Source organism: Cervus canadensis, chromosome 33, assembly GCF_019320065.1.
Source record: "Cervus canadensis isolate Bull #8, Minnesota chromosome 33, ASM1932006v1, whole genome shotgun sequence".
NCBI lineage: Eukaryota > Metazoa > Chordata > Mammalia > Artiodactyla > Cervidae > Cervus > Cervus canadensis.
Window position 1 is genome coordinate 34,153,694 of NC_057418.1, and position 16,614 is coordinate 34,170,307.

The window sequence follows — 16,614 nt, forward strand, 5'->3', positions numbered from 1 at the left end:
TCCTCTCCTCTAGCCTCCCCCAAATCCATGTTCTTCTCACACACAAAACACATTCCCCCCAATCCCAGCATCCCCCAGAGCTTGCAGAGATGGCTGTGTCATATCTCCCATTCCACAGACGATTTTGCAATCTGACCTCATCCTTTCCGCATTAAGAGGCAGACTCTTTTCACCTTCCTTGAGTCTAGGCTGCTCCTGGAATCTTTTCATGTCAACAGAACATGGTGGGAATGATGCTGTGAAATTCTGAGGCTGGGCCTTGCGAGTTCTGGAACTTCTGCCTTCCACTCTTGGAATGTCTTTCACTGAGGCCCAGCAGCCATGTTATGATGAAGCTCAAGCTGCCATGTGGAGAAACTCTGATGGAAAAGCCCTAGCCCCCAGCCTTTGCTGTACAGAGCCAGTGATCCGTACCCCTGTCAACCATGTGAAGACACTCTGGAAACTTCTGTCACCCCAGCACTTCATATGACACCAGTAAGACAGAATAGCTCTCTGGTCACACAAAGAATTATAACTTATGACAAACTGTTGTTTTAAGGTGCTTTGTTAAACCGCAATAGAAAAACTGAAACAGAGTATGGACTTCCCAGGTGGCGCTAGTGGTAAAGAACCTGCCTGCCAATGCAAGACGTGTAAGAGACCTGTGTCGGGAAGATCCCCTGGAGGAGGGCATGGCAACCCACTCCAGTATTCTCGCCTGGAGAATCCCATGGACAAGGAGCCTGGTGGGCTACAGTCCATAAGGTTGCAAAGAGTCGGATACAACTGAAGCAACCTAGCATGCAAACACAGTATTAGAAGTGGGATCCTTCAGTAGCAAAAACCTAAACCGGGGTAGTGTTGCCTTTGGTGAAGAGTAGGGAGAAGACTGCTACTGCAACTGGAAATGCATGGAGCAAGTTCTCATTCAAGCCTGGAAGAGTGGTGACCTGTGACTTGAAGTAGAATTACATTTGGCAAGCTCGTCCTTGTGGGAACACGAGATAGAATGTGAATCTGGTAAACTGGTGGATCTAGCATAGGAGATTTCCAGGCAGGATGTTGAAAGCACCATTGGGCTTCTTTTAGCTCTCAATCATAAATTGTGGAGAGAGGGATGGATTTGAAAAGAAACTGTTTGTTTTTTTTAAAGCAGAATTCAAAGGAAATATTCCAACTTTGGACTTGCTAAGTTGGAAAATAAAACTATTTCTCACCGCATGCCTCTTTACTGGGCAAACATTTCTCAAGGTAAAAGGTGACTCGGGCAAAGATCAAAGACAGATGTTGCCAGGAACACAAGGCCTGGGGTTAAAGTCAAGTCAGGGGTGTGGGAACACCATGCTTTGTTAAGATCTCAGAGTTTTAAGAGGTGCTTGTTATTCCTTCTACACTGGACAACATTTCTTCTAAGCATCTTTCTTTTTTAATTTTTTCTTTCATATTAAAATATAATTGATTGACAATATTGTGATAGTTTCAGGTGTATAGCAAAGTGATTCAGCTGTACATATACAAATATCTATTCTTTGTCAAATACTTCTCCCATTTAGACTGTTACAAAATATTGAGCAAAGTTTCCTGTGCTATACTTTGACTCTTTGTTGGTTTTTCATTTTAAATATAGCAGTGTATGCGTGTCCATTCCAAACTCCCTAACTATCCTATTCTCCTAACCGTGTTTCTGTTTTGCAAATAAGTTCACTTGTATAATGTTTTTTTTTTTAGATTCTAAATATAAATTATATCATATGATATTTCTCTTTGTATTACTCAAAATTCACTCAGTATGACAATTATGACAATCTCTAGGAAACTTTAAGGTGTTTTCTCATAACTCCTTAACTCAAAGCCCAAGTAGAGAGAAGCCTGTGTCAAACAAAAATGCGGGCATGGCGTCTGCCCAATGGACTGGATTAAAGGTTTTATATACTGGCATCCCACTGAACTGGGCTTTTCGGGTGGCTAGTGGTAAAGAACCTGCTAGCCAATGGAGCAGATGCAGGAGACGTGGGTTCGATCCCTGGGTCAGGAAGATCCCCTAGAGTAGGAAACGGCAACCGACTCCAGTATTCTTACCTGGGAAATTCCATGGACAGAGGAGCCTGGTGGGCTACAGTTCATGGGGTCTCAAAGTATCGGACATGACTGAGCACACCCCACCTTAATTTAGGAAGCTGCATCATTTTGTCCCCAAAGTACAAAACAGAAAGAAGATTCTTTTCCTTCCCAGGGTTCTGAGAGCAGGCAAAAGCTAATGTGTCATAAACACGGTCCATTTCTTATAGCAAAGGAAGGGAGAGTCAGGCGGATGAGCCCACAGTCCAAAGAGAGAAGCCGCATTCTGAGCAGGCCTCCTCCCCTTGAGAAGCTCTTTGCTGTTGATGTTCAGTCACTCAGTCATGTCTGACTCTTTGTGACCCCATGGACTTTGGCCAGCATGCCAGTCTTCCCCGTCCTTCATCATCTCCCAGAGCTCACTCAAACTCATATCCGTCGACTCGGTGATGCCATCCAACCACCTCCTCCTCTGTCATTCTCCTCTCCTGCTGCCGTCAATCTTTCCCAGCATCAGGGGCTTTTCTAATGAGTCGGTTCTTTGCATCAGGTGGCCAAAGTGAGAAGGTCCAGGTCTTCCTAGATGAGAACAAGACAGTGAGGACCTTCGTGGCTGGGTTTCACAATCGCTCTGTCTGTGCTTCCCATTTTCCCTCTTTGGTTTGGAGTGTTGACTGCAGACATTCTGTGCCTGTCTCTCCATGCATATTCTGTCTTGTCTGTGACTTGATTTTTTATTTTTTTTCAATTGAAGGATCTCTCAACCTGAGGAGCCTCATGGGAGGAGGCTTATCAATACCCGTGTCTGACTCAGAAGATTAGATTCTCACTTAGAAGATTAGATTCATATATGACTACTGTTATGATCTGAGAGTTGGACCATAAAGAAAGCAGAGGGCCAAAGAATTGATGCTTTTGAACTGTGGTGTTGGAGAAGACTCTTGAGAGTCCCTTGGACTGCAAGGAGATCCAACTAGTCCATCCTAAAGGAAATCAATCCTGAATGCTCATTGGAAGGACTGATGCTGAAGCTGAAGCTCCAAAACTTTGGCCACCTGATGTGAAGAACTGACTCACTGGAAAAGACCCTGATACTGGGAAAGATTGAAGGTGGGAGGAAAAGGGGACGACAGAGGATGAGATGGTAGGATGGCATCACTGACTCAATGGACATGAGTTTGAGCAAGCTCTGAGAGTTGGTGATGAACGCGGAAGCCTGGCATGCTGCAGTCCATGGGGTCACAAAGAGTCAGACATGGGACATAACTGAGCGACTGAACTGAACTGAGTTGTGTTACTGCCTGATGCCACAATGGGATGAGAGTTACGGGTTCTTCGGAGGAAAACATGTATTTTGCATCTCAGAGAATACAAGTAATTCTTGGCCAGAGGATGGTTTCAGTAGACTACAGGTGACTTCAAATTCTTACTATGCCTCTAATTGACACACAGGGTCTGTACTCCTCCTTTTGAATCTGACCTGGCCTTTTGCCTAAACTTGGCTAAGGCAGTGCTGTGGAAGGATGTGATATAACATCCGCAGCTGGGCCTGCATCTGAAGCTTCCTGCTTAGCTCCTCTTGAAACCCTCTCTGGGATCTGGCAGCTCTGTCAAGAGGCCCAAGCTGGCTGAGTCGAGACAGGAAGTTCCTGCTCTGAGCCTCCCCTCCAACGCGACACTTGGGGATGAAGCAGCCTGACTGCAACTCCGTGATCCCGGCCTGGGTCTCTCGGGGCAAAAGCAGTGCCAGGCAGAGCCCAGGAGTCTAAATTCTTTATTTACAGGCGCATGGACAGATGGAACGGTTGTCATTTTAAGCCACAAAGTTTTGGGAGTAGCTACCCAGCAGAAATAAATCATCCACCAAGAGCAGGCGGTATCCCGTAGCTTTGTTCATGCCTTGGTCCCTGTTCTTGGCCAGTGATCAAATTTTCTGAAATTTCAGCTACACTAAGCATGATTGAATGAGCATTTTAAATATAGTTAATTAAAATAGAAGGACCATGTCTTACTGTAATTACACTTGAATTATTTGGCATACATTTATTGAATTATCAAAAGCTAATCGATTACCCCAATATTTCATCTTGGTTCTACTGAATCTATATTCTAAGCAGAATTATTAAGTGACTTCATTTAAGTACAATCGTATTTGATGAAAATAGACAGAATCAGTCTTGGGATGGTGTGTCCAGAGTGAAGAACTGAGCCTCATGTCATAGGAGCCCTCTGACCTTCATTGTCAGCATATCCTTTCATTTTTCGTTGTTTTTATTTATCATCTTCTGTTTTCATTTCCAGAACACAGTGTTACTGTGTACTGAGGATGAAAGTTTTGAAAAGAACTATGAAGTACAAAGAGAAAAAAAGGAACATTTTAAACAAAAACAAATCTAAAACCCCAAACTCTTTGAAATTTCAAATAGTTTTCCCTCATTTAAAATCCATAAGCCATAAATGAGGAGCCACCGGAGACAGTGGGATCTCATTGAGTGTTTTGCTGATCACAGGCTTGCTTTCTTTTTTCAAGTTGCCTGATTTTCATTTAGGGAGCTATGAGCTATACCCACAGTTATTACCAAAATTGATTTTGAGTCTGCACCTGAAGCATTATCCACTGCTTCTCTGAGGAAGATGGAGTATATATTTATCAAAATGTTCTGGCTGAATAAAAGCTAAGTAAAAGCTGGTAATAACAATGCCAGCATATGTGTATTTTTAAGCAGAAGAACCATCCTTTCAGTTCAAACTGTCTTCCTTCCCTTCTCATCTGTAAGGAAAAGCCCTTCATAAGGTCCAGTCCTCCCATGGAGGGAACAGGTGCCGTGAGTAATAGATGTCTGAGAAGATTGTCTGAAAAGACAGGGACAGCTGTAAGGGACAATTGGCATGCTGTTGGAATTTCTCCAGATAATGACATTACACAGACTCCTAAAATGTCAGACATAAAATAATAAACAGGACTCTGCATGTGGCTGTTCTTTCTAAGCGAATAGAGCCATCTATGGATCAACTCTTTATTTCTCTGGATTCTGTCAGAACGATGCCCTTTAGTCAGCAGCTCTTTACTTCACAAAATACTGCACAGGTAAGCATTTCTTCCTCTCCACAGTATTAATTAAATTACATAAAACTGGCAGTGTTTAAATTCTGGCATCTGTATTGTCTCACTTAATTACACCCCTGGACTCCTTTCAAAATTCTTTCATTTGCTACAGGGACACCTATTGGCGAAAGGGGAAGAAATCAGATACAAGCAGCAGATGAGACTCGGGATTTCTGCCTGGCCCACTGCCCGCGCCCAGGAAGGCTCTCTGTCGGTCTGTCGGTCGGCAGCATTCCCAATCCCGTGATCTGCAGCAGAGGGAAAAAGTCACGATGATAGAGATTCATTGGAAATTAAGTAAATTTCATAAATAAGACACTTTTGAACATTCTCTCACCTTAAAAAAAATACATAAAGTGGAATGTGGCTTACCATGCCCAATTTCAGCGTTCTGTGTGTGCCAGATAAGAGCTTCCTTGAAGTGTGGGCATGGGAGAGGCATCAAGAAGCTTGCCACAAGCACCCTGCTCAGAAGATTGCTGTAAGCTCAGGTCAGCAGAGGTGATGCAGGCCCGGAAGGATCAGTCCTCTGGGCAGAGCACGTGGACAGAACGTCTTCATGACAGAAGAACCAGCTGCCCGGCTCAAGCTTCCAGATAGAGAGCTATGCGCTGTCTGCTCAGCTGTGTCCGACTCTTTGCGACCCCAGGGACTGTACATAGCCTGCCAGTCTGCTCTGTCCATGGGATTCTCCAGGCAAGAATACTGGAGTGGGTTGCCATTTCCTTCTCCAGGGGCTCTTCCCGACCCAGGGATCAAACCCATGTCCCCTACATCTCCTGCATCAGCAGGCGAGTTCTTTTACCACTGAGGCCTTGGGGAAGCCATGATAAAGAGCTAGTGCTAGTGCTAAGTCGCTTTCGGTTGTGTCCGACTCTTTGAGAGATTCTTTGCAAGCCCTCCAGGCTCCTCTGTCCATGGGATTCTCCAGGCAAGAATACTGGAGTGGGTTGCCATTTCCTTCTCCTGGGGATTTTCCCAATCCAGAGACTGAACCTGTGTCTCTAAAAGTCTCCTGCATTGGCAGGCAGGTTCTTTACCGCTAGCGCCACCTGGGAAGCCCCATGATAAAGAGCTGTTCCCAGTAAAAGGCAAAGGTAAGTGAAGCCCACAAGATTATTTTTAGTAAGTTCTTTCTCTCTCTCTCTCTCTCTTTTATCGATTTGTCCAAAAGCCAAATTAATTTCTATTCTGGGTCTACTTATTTTACTTCTTAAAATATTTTCTTGTATGGCTACCATGTGAGCCAGAAATCTGACATCATCTTTAATCTGTGTCCTCATCCCCTGCGTGCAACCCCTGATTTCAGCATCTGCTGTCTTACATGTCTCTCCTCACTGCCTCCTCTGCAGTTTGGACAGTTACACTCAGTCGGGCTGGGTCTTTTCTAGATCAAAGGATCTTTTGGCTTTTCCCCTGCTCTCTGAACCTGCCCGATGATCTTTCCAACGTGTGACTCCTAGATGGTTACTCCTCAATAGCTCCAAATTGCCAACCACAATAAAATCCAAACTGCTTAGCATAGAAATTGAGACCCTCCATGATCCGGACTTTGATTCCCTCATCAACCTCATTTCTCTCTCTATTAAATTGTTCACTGTTGTTGAACCACTGAAATGGGATCTATAGACTGAAGCTTGAAAAATGATACTTCTCTTCCACTGAGAAAACACAGTGCAAAATTGATTGGATTTTATGTTTTGTAGGAAAACATTGAAGGGAGAAAAATCTTAAATTTAATTAAAAAACGTTACTTGTTGTAATGGAAATTTGGTATTTTTTTAACTAAAACACATTTGGCAATTTAGAAAATACTGCTACTAAACAGCTAAAAAGTTTATCCATCTTCATTTCATTTGTTCAGTAAATATTTAATACATGTACGATATGAGTTTGGACAAATGTATGCATCATGTATATATCGTTGAAAGTGAAACTGAAAGTCACTCAGTCATGTCTGACTCTTTGTGATGCCATGGTCTATATAGTCCATGGAATTCTCCAGGCCAGAATAATGAAGTGGGTAGCCGTTCCCTTCTCCAGGGGTTCTTCCCAGCCCAGGGATCAAATCCAGGTATCCTGCATTGCAGGAGATTCTTTACCAGCTGAACCACCAGGGAAGCCCGTATATATCACTGGACATGTATGTATCACTAAGGTATCCTAGGGCTTCCCAGGTGGCTCAGTGGTAAGGAATCCACCTGCCAATGCAGGAGATGCACATTCAATCCCTGGGTCAGGAAGATACTCTGGAGAAGGAAATGGCAACCCTCTCCAGTGTTCTTTCCTTGGAAATCCCATGGACAGAGGAGCCTGGAGGGCTACAGTCCATGGGGTCAAAAGAGTAGGACATGACTTAGCAACTGAACAACAGAAACACAGTATAACATACAAGGCATCAGTCATTGGCTCATGAAGATGAGACACAGTTCCAGCCTTCCATGAGTTAACAGTTTAGTGAAGGACAAAAATAAGGAAAATAAAATATATGTGATATAGCATAAGTGCTATGAGAGGCACGAGGCTTAAACATCTTGTCTTAGTTAGGTCTCTTTATATGGCAGGTAGTAAAAAACTCATCTGAACCAAAAAAGAAAGAAAGAGAGAAATTTATTGTCATACACAAAGGAAAATTCCGGCAGCAGTACACACTCAGTTACGGTTTGATCTCGGTGCTCCAGTGACATTACCAGACACTTCTTTCCTTCTCTCACCTCCAATGACACTTGCGTTGGTGTTCCCATGCACTGATTATCCCTCTGTGGCAACGAATGTTGACATTAGAAACTGCAGACTTGAACTTTACCATTTAATCAACTCTACACAAACAAAAATAAAACTTCTTTCCTACAGTGGTCCCAGATGATTGTGAGTTCGTGGGACATATATCCACTATTGATCCAAACACGTGGCTAAGAGAACAACAGGAACTGATGGATCAATATTTCTTCTCAGTTAACATGAAGGCATTGGAAAAACTTCTGAAGTATGATATTGTGAAAATACATGTTAGCTTTGTGTTTTTCAATTAACTGAAACAAAAGAGTGTATCTTAAAAACGAGGGCAGGGGGATGGGAAAGTAATCCAAATACTTCATTTCTTTCACTTGTATGGAAAATTTTCCTACTGTCATTCTAACAGAAGCCCTTATTTTCAGGTTCCTGACTTGCTAATGGTCAGAAATTTCCATAAACAAGTGCTGCTTTGGGGATCATGGCTGCATATCCAGGACTTTAGTATTCCTGATATTTGGGTTTGCTGCTGAAAGAACAGAGTTCAGCTCAGACATGTCTAAATAGAAACAAATACAGCACCTAGTCTGAAAACGCCTATAAATGAAGCCTGGGCAAGTCATAACTTCTAAAGCAGGGGTCCCCAACCTCTGGGATCTAATGCTTGATGATCTGAGATGGTGCTGATTTAAAATATTAGAAATAACCTGCACAATAAATGAATCATCCTGAAATCATCCCCTTCAGTGTCCATGGAAAAACTGTCTTCCATGAAACTGGTCCCTCATACTAAAAAAGGTTCGGGACTGCTGTCTAAAGGGTACCCAAATTCCTAGTTGTTTTATAAAATTATCTGCTTCAGAATGTATTTTAGGGCTGGAACTTGTGATAGTTTATTTGCCTATAACTACTGAAAGTTTAACAATTCTGGCATGAAATCAGTGGGTGAAAAAAAATCCTTGAAATTAATTTATATGCATTCACTATTGGCGATGCATTTTACTGAGAGCCATATTAGTTGCAAGTTTAAAACATCACCACCGTTATTAATCACCCCAAATAATTGCCCTTATAAAAATGCATTTTCAACACACAAACACTGAATATATTTCCTTCGATTGATCTGTGAAAGGGACACCCAGAAATGGCACAGCGGAGACACCAAGGGTGAGTTTCATAAAAGATTCATCTTTGGAGCGCATCTGAATCCCTAATTGTGCAGCTTCACTCCCTGCAGGTGATTATGACTAGGTTGAAACATTTACATTTATATTTGTTATCTGCAAGAGATAATTAGATATTTCCACCGCAAAATAACTTGCATTAATGGGCCATAACTTTCAATATGTAGCTTTAAACTGCACATTTAAATAATATAATATCTGTTTCCCTTAATTTTACTGTAATTGTCTCCATGTGGAAGCTTTATTTTTTTCTTTCAAAAACACAATTGGCTAAAACAACATATTAAATGTTTTTAGTTTATTACTTTGAAATTCTAGAATAGGTAACCTAGCTAACTTGTACAGAATTTTACTAAAGTACCAGCATGTCAAATGAAAGTGATGTTGAACTGAAACAAAACCTCTACAGCCTTGGCTGAAACAATAAGGTTTACATGTGGAATATACTTGTCTTTGGGGAGAGGTATGTAAGATATGGTGGAATTTTTTTTTTTTTTTTTGTCATTTCTGTGCATAATCCAAATATCTGTTAGCTTTAATTAGAAGCAAAGTTAGCCTTAATTATATACTTAAGCTTGTTCTCTGTCTAGGGTTTGGTCAACAACGCTTTCTTTGTTGAAAGGTCAGTTTGTAATTGTGTACTGAAAATTTTATCCATTCTTTCCTTCGATGACTCTATCAGCTCCAGTTCAATAGACTGAGATAGGTTCACAGGTCAAAAGAAAGCCCTAACAATCTCAGTTTAGAAGACGTATCTACCTGGAGTCGACTTACAGATGAGCTTGGCTCCATCAGATTAGTATCTCCAGTTTATAAGCACAAAATTGACTGCACGAAACATAAATAAGATGCTGTCAGCTAAGGAGAATCATTCAGTCTGAGTAATTCTTTAATTAGATATGGAAAGTGAGTGTCTCTGCACTCAACTTGCACCCCCTAAGTTGGCCTGATTTAATTACTATTCCTGTGTTTTTAAAATTGTGGGCATGCTAAGTGGCTTCCCTGGTGGCTCAGAGGGTAAAGCGTCTGCCTGCAATGTGGGAGACCTGGGTTCCATCCCTGGGTCGGGAAGATCCTCTGGAGAAGGAAATGGCAACCCACTCCAGTACCCTTGCCTGGAAAATCCCATGGACGGAGGAGCCTGGTAGGCTACAGTCCCTGGGCTCGCAAAGAGTCGGACACGACTGAGCGACTTCACTTTCCTTTCTTTTAAGTCGCTTTCAGTCGTGTATGACTCTTTGTGACTCTATGGGCCACAGTCCACCAGGCTCCTCTGGCCGTGGAGTTCTCCAGGCAAGAATACTGGAGTGGGTTGCCAGGGGAATCTTCCTGACCCAGGGATCGAACCCACGTCTCTTATGTGCCCAAATTGACAGGCAGATCCTTTATCACTAGAGCTATCTGGGAAGCTAATTGCTGTTCTTATGCTTTTAAAATAGTAATATCAGAAACATAAAATGATTCCAAATTCTCATGAGTTTAGGTGGACAACAAAATATCCATGCAGGCAAAGGCCTTCAGAAACCTGTATAAAAATTCTTCAGGCTTTGGAGTTAGAAGTTATGACTTCAGTGGTTGCCGGGGGAAGGGATGAGGGGAAGGGGTAGTTGGGGAGTTTGGGATGGACGTGTACACACTGCTCTATTTAACGTGGATAACAAGCATGGTCCTGCTATGAGCACACGGAAGGCTGCTCAGTGTCAAGTGGCAGCCTGGATGGGAGGGGAGTTTGGGGGGGAAATGGATACCTGTGTATGTATGGCTGAGTCCTTTCACTGTCAACTGAAACTATCACAGCATTGCTAATTTGCTATACCTCAACAAAAAATAAAAAAAAGTTTAAAAATATTTAAAAAGAAGTTATGACTTCTAGTTAGTCTAAAAGGAAAAAGAAAAAAAAGCTCAATTTCTTTGCAAAGATTCAGCTTCTTACTGACAATTGTGTGGTGTTACTGGTGATATTAAGCAAATATTATAATTACTATGTATATATAAGAATAATATATGGAAATGTTTATATATTAACACTAAGAATGCAAAAAAAATGGTAATAACAAATGATCCCCACAAAGGGTCTTTAGAGAATGTTCAGAATAAGATGCTAATCACCCAAATCAGTAACTTTTCCGAGAGACATGTTCTGTGTAGCTTCTTTCCTAATTAGGCTTTTTTTCCTAAGTAATATAAACAGTCCCTGAGCAAATTTGTTTATGCTACTAATTAGTCACATCTGGAATAAAATGTTTGCAAAGAATCGACACACAGCTCTCTGAATCACGTGTATGATTTCTTTTTTCTTTTTGAAACTAATAGACCTGAAAAATGTGGTTTAACACTATAGCCTATGACATTCATGTTATTAACGCATAAATGTGTACCATTTAAAACTAGAGGCCATTTGTTTTCATATTCTAAAAAGTACCCAAATAAATATGCAACATCTAATAATACTTTTTGTTTTCTTTATTTTTCACACTCAAAAATACCTGCGAAGACCCAATCCAGGGTTAAGTAGTTTCTTCATCAATGTGAATATGAATCAGCCTTGAAGATGATTTTGTATCTGGAATTTCTGTGTCATCTGCATTTTAGACTGAACTAGAATAATGAATTGAATGTCATTTGTTGAATAATTGTGACTTTGGGCTCTTTCCTGCCGGCAGCACATGAGCAGCTATTGCAGGAGCATCATTATCAGATAAGAAGACCTCTGAAATGACCTGTCAGCTTCATTTTCACACGTTTCCCCCTCCATATACAAAAACCATAGTCAAGTGTTTGTAATTCAAATGTCTTTCAATTAGTCTAGTCCCATAGAATCATTCTTCAACTTAGAAGCCGAGGTCTGACACTTGAAATATAGGAAGTAAATTGAATTGCATTGCATTTGTCACAATGGACACCATGGCAACACTGCCTTTGCCACTAATACACCTTCCTAGCTTTGTGTGGGTTTTAATGTACTGACGTGAGAAGGGTGTGACCTCTAATGTGACCTTGACTAGGTAAGCCCTCAAAGGGCTTTTCCAGCATGTTGGCAGGCCAGGCAGAGTTCCAGGTACTGGTATACACAGGGCCCTCTCTTGGAGCTGTGTTCTTGTCTAATGATACAGATAGTAAAAAGTAAAAAAGGACCACATCTGTTGGTGAAAAAGTATTAATAATATGAAGAAAATAAAAAGAATGTGATAGACATTAGACAGTTTGAGGTTAATTTGGTTGAGAAATCGGGCCCTGGGAGGACCTCAGGAGGGGATTTCAAGAAGAGGGACATCCCTATTTTGTGTCCTGGGGGAGACACAAGCTGGGCAGTTTTCAGGAGGAGGACTGCTCCAAGTGACTGCTTCCCCCAAGGGAGGAAGGGGAGCTTGGAAGGACGTGAGGTCAGGAGAATGAGACTTGTCAGCCAACTGCACGAGTTTGGATTTCACAGAACACAGAACATGGATCTGCATGTTAACTTGTATTTTTCCACAAGTTCTCATGTGTGTTTAAGTTGTCTAGATTTTCTGTCAAATTATTTTAATGTCCCAAGGCGATAGTTCTCTGTGTATCTCTGAAGAATGTGGCAAAAAAATAAGTATTTCTCAATATTCTTGCTTTAACAAGAAGCTGTAACATATTAAATCATTCTAAATAGAGAAAACACAGAGATATATGAAATATAATAGTAAATATCTGTATGAATAATTGTTCAGTCTCTCAGTCAAGTTCGACTCTTTGTGACCCCATGGACTGCATCATACTAGGCTTCCCTGTCATTCACTGTCTCCTGGAATTTGCTCAAACTCATGTCCATTGTGTCAATGATGCCATCCAATCGTCTCATCCTCTGTCATCACCTTCTTCTCTTGCCCTCAATATTTCTTTTATATTTCCCAGCATCAGAGTCAAAGTACTGGAGCTTCAGCTTCAGCATCAGTCCTTCCAATGAATATTCAGGGTTCATTTCCTTTAAGATTGACTGGTTTGATCTTCTTGTCGTCCATGGGACTCTTAAGAGTTTTCTTCAGCATCATAGTTCAAAAGCATCAGTTCTTTGGTGCTCAGCCTTCTTTATGGTCCAACTCTCACATCCATACATGACTACTGGAAAAACCATAGCTTTGACCAGATGGACCTTTGTTGGGAAAGTAATGTCTCTGCTTTTTAGTATGCTGTCTAGATTTGTCATATCTTTTCTTCCAAGGAGCAAGCATCTTTTAATTTTGTGGCTACATAACTAATATCTTCCTGGCTAATTAACATAATTAATTTCAATAAATTATTCTATTTTTAAGTGTTACTGGCTTGATAAGCAGAACACTCATCAAATAAATAAATGTCAGCTTCTACAGTTACAATATCAAGAGCTTAATGGTAGGGGATGTGGGGAAGCAGCAGTGAGATTTAGAGATCAAAGTCTTAAAACCTGAATTCAAAAAACCTATGAAAAGATGTTCAATCTCACTGGTAATCAGAGAAATCAATTATAACCACAGTGATAGAACATTTTGCACACATATTTGAAAAAGTTTAAAAGGAACTTTGGGAACTTTGACTCATTGCTCATGAGAATATATTTCTAAATAAGCATGCTGAAGAACAATGGGGCATGTCTAGCAAAGTTTAAGAAATGTACATCCTCTCATTGAGTTGCTCTACTCACAGCTACAAGAGTTGAACCTAGGGAGACAGTGGTAGCAAATGGGAAACAACATAAATATTCACCCACGGGAAGATGCAAAAAAGGATGCATTCCTGCCATGGAACATGATAGAGCATTGAGAATAACTGAACCAAGACCATGTATATCAATGTTAATAACTCATAAATGCAACATTAAGGGGATAAACAGGTTTAGAAGGATGTATTTGGTGTGATACAAGTTATAGGAAGCTTTAAAATATGCAAAACAATATTGGATATTGCTCAGGAATATACAGAAGTGGGGGTAATGCAGGAAATAGTAACCATATTTGTTTGTCACAGAAAAGAATTATAAAATGACAATTTCTATTTTTTAACATTAACTTGTCAATTTGTCAATGACTATCAAATTGGTATTCTTTGTAAGTTCATGTTCAACAGAGACTAAAACCAGATTTGTTCATTTATCTTCATTAAGAGCTGATCAAATAATACTGTTAAACTTTAATTTCAAAAAGTTTCATTCATATAAATTGAGATGCAACAAAAGTTATTTAACATAATAAAGTTTGAAATTCACAAAACCTCCATTATATAATGAATCCCAGAAGTTAAAATACTGTCCGTGTCTTTATTTCTTCAGGTTTGATTCTTGCAGCTTTTCAATGTAGGAAAAAAAAATCACACTAAAAAACTTTACCACACTGTGAAAAACAGTATGAAGAGTCTTAAAAAACTTAAAAATAGAGCTACCATATGATCCAGCAATTCTTCTTCTGGAATTACTCAAAAGTATAATGATGTGTGAGTTTGCTGGTGAATTATACAAAGGTGTAAGAAAGAAATTATTAAATTGTCTATAATCTTTTTCAGATGATAGAAGGAAGGGAAATACTTCCAAACTCATCTCTGAGGCTGGTACTATCCTAATTTAAAAACCAGGGAATGACATTATAAGAAAACAAAATTACAGACCAATGTCTCTCACAAACATAGATACAGCATCCTTAACAAAATATTAGCATACTGATTCCAAAAATGCATACAATTAATTATATACTGTGACCAAAGGGGGTTTATCCCAATTTTGTAAAACTGGTTCAACAGCTACAAGTCAACCACTGCACTCCATCATATCTACAAACTAAAAAATAAAACTCATATGATCATGTTAATAGATTGAGAAAAAAGCATTGAAAAAATCCAACATCCATTAATGATAAAAAGTTAGTAAGCTAGGAATAGAGGGGAGCTTCTGTGACTTGATAAAGATTACCTATAAAATACCTAGTGGTGAGAAACCCATCTACATGAACATGGGGTACAAATCAAGGATGTCCTTCGTAATCACTCCTTCAGTATTATACTGGAAGTCTTTTCTGATGCAACAACATAAGAAAAGAAGATCTGTTAGACTGGTAAGGAAGACACAAAACTGTCTTTGCTGATGATATGGTTTGTTTTTGTTCAGTTGCTCAGTTCAGGCTGACTCTTTGCGACCCCATGGACTGCAGCACGCCAGGCTTCCCTGGCTTTTGCCACCTCCAGAGTTTGCTCAAACTCACGTCCAGTGACTCGGTGATGCCATCCAACCATCTCGTCCTCTATCGCCCCCTTCTCCTCCTGCCTGCAATCTTCCCCAGCATCAGGGTCTTTTCTAATGATATCCGTGCATGAGACAAGTGCTCGGGGCTGGTGCACTGGGAAGACCCAGAGGGATGGGGTGGGGAGGGAGGGGATCGGGATGGGGAACACATGTAAATCCATGGCTGATTCATGTCAATGTATGGCAAAAACCACTACAATATTGTAAAGTAATTAGCCTCCAACTAATAAAAATAAATGGAAAAAAGTAAATAAAAATAAAACAATCCAACTAATGCAACTAATTAAAGATTATAGCAAGGTTGCAGGTATGAAGTTAATATACACACTTGTTAGAATATCCAAAATCCAGAACAATAATGACACAAAATCCTGGCAAGGGCACGAAGCAGTGTGAATTGTATTTCATTGCTAGTGGGAATGCACAAAGGTCCAGCTGCGTTGGAAGGCAACGTGGTGGTTTCTCGCAGAACTAAGCATTCTGACCATACAATCCAGCAATCACACTCCTTGGTATTGATACTTACCCAAAGGAGTTAAAGACTTATGCCTATACAAAATCCTGTAAATGCATGTTTATAGCTGCTTTATTCATAATTTCCAAATCTGGGGTCAACCAAGATGTCCTTCAGTGGGTGAATGGATAAACCGTGGTACAACCAGAAAATAGAATGCTTTTTGGTACTAAAGGAAATGAGGGCTTCCAGGGGGCAGTAGTTGTAAAGAATCCACCTGCCAAGGCAGGAGACATAAGAGATGTAGGTTCCATCCCTGGGTCAGGAAGATCTCCTGGAGAGGGAAATGGCAACCCACTCCCGTATTCTTGCTTGGAGAATCCCATGGACAGAGGAGCCTGGTGGGCTACAGTATATAGGGTTGCAAAGAAACAGACATGACTGAAGGGACTTGGCATGCACACAAAAGGAAATGAACAATTAAGCCACAAAGTGACATGGAGGAAATTTAAATACATGTTATTAAGTGAAACATTGCAATCTGAAAAGTCTATATATTGTATGATTCCAAATATACATTTTGGAAAAGGCAAAAGTATGGAGACAGTAAAATAATCTGTACTTGCAAGGAATTAGGGGAAGATATAAATGATTAGGAGAAAGGAGAATGGTTAGGAAAAGGAGGAAAGGAAAGATACACCCATCTGAATGCAGAATTCCAAAGAATAGCAAGGAGTGATAAGAAAGCCTTCCTAAGTGAACAATGCAAAGAAACAGAGAAAAACAATAGAATGGAAAAGACTAGAGATCTCAAGAAAATTAGAAATACCTAGGGAACATTTCATGCAAAGATGGACACAAT

General features: G+C 40.5%; 1 long non-coding RNA gene across 1 annotated transcript in view; it reads left to right on the plus strand.

Moving 5' to 3' along the window:
* Positions 1-2,941, plus strand: part of LOC122434185 — a 41,891-nt gene extending 38,950 nt beyond the window's left edge. The window contains exon 4 of the long non-coding RNA XR_006267285.1: positions 2,795-2,941. This is a non-coding gene — a long non-coding RNA (uncharacterized LOC122434185). The remainder of the gene's footprint in view (positions 1-2,794) is intronic.
* The last annotated feature ends 13,673 nt before the right edge of the window (positions 2,942-16,614 follow it).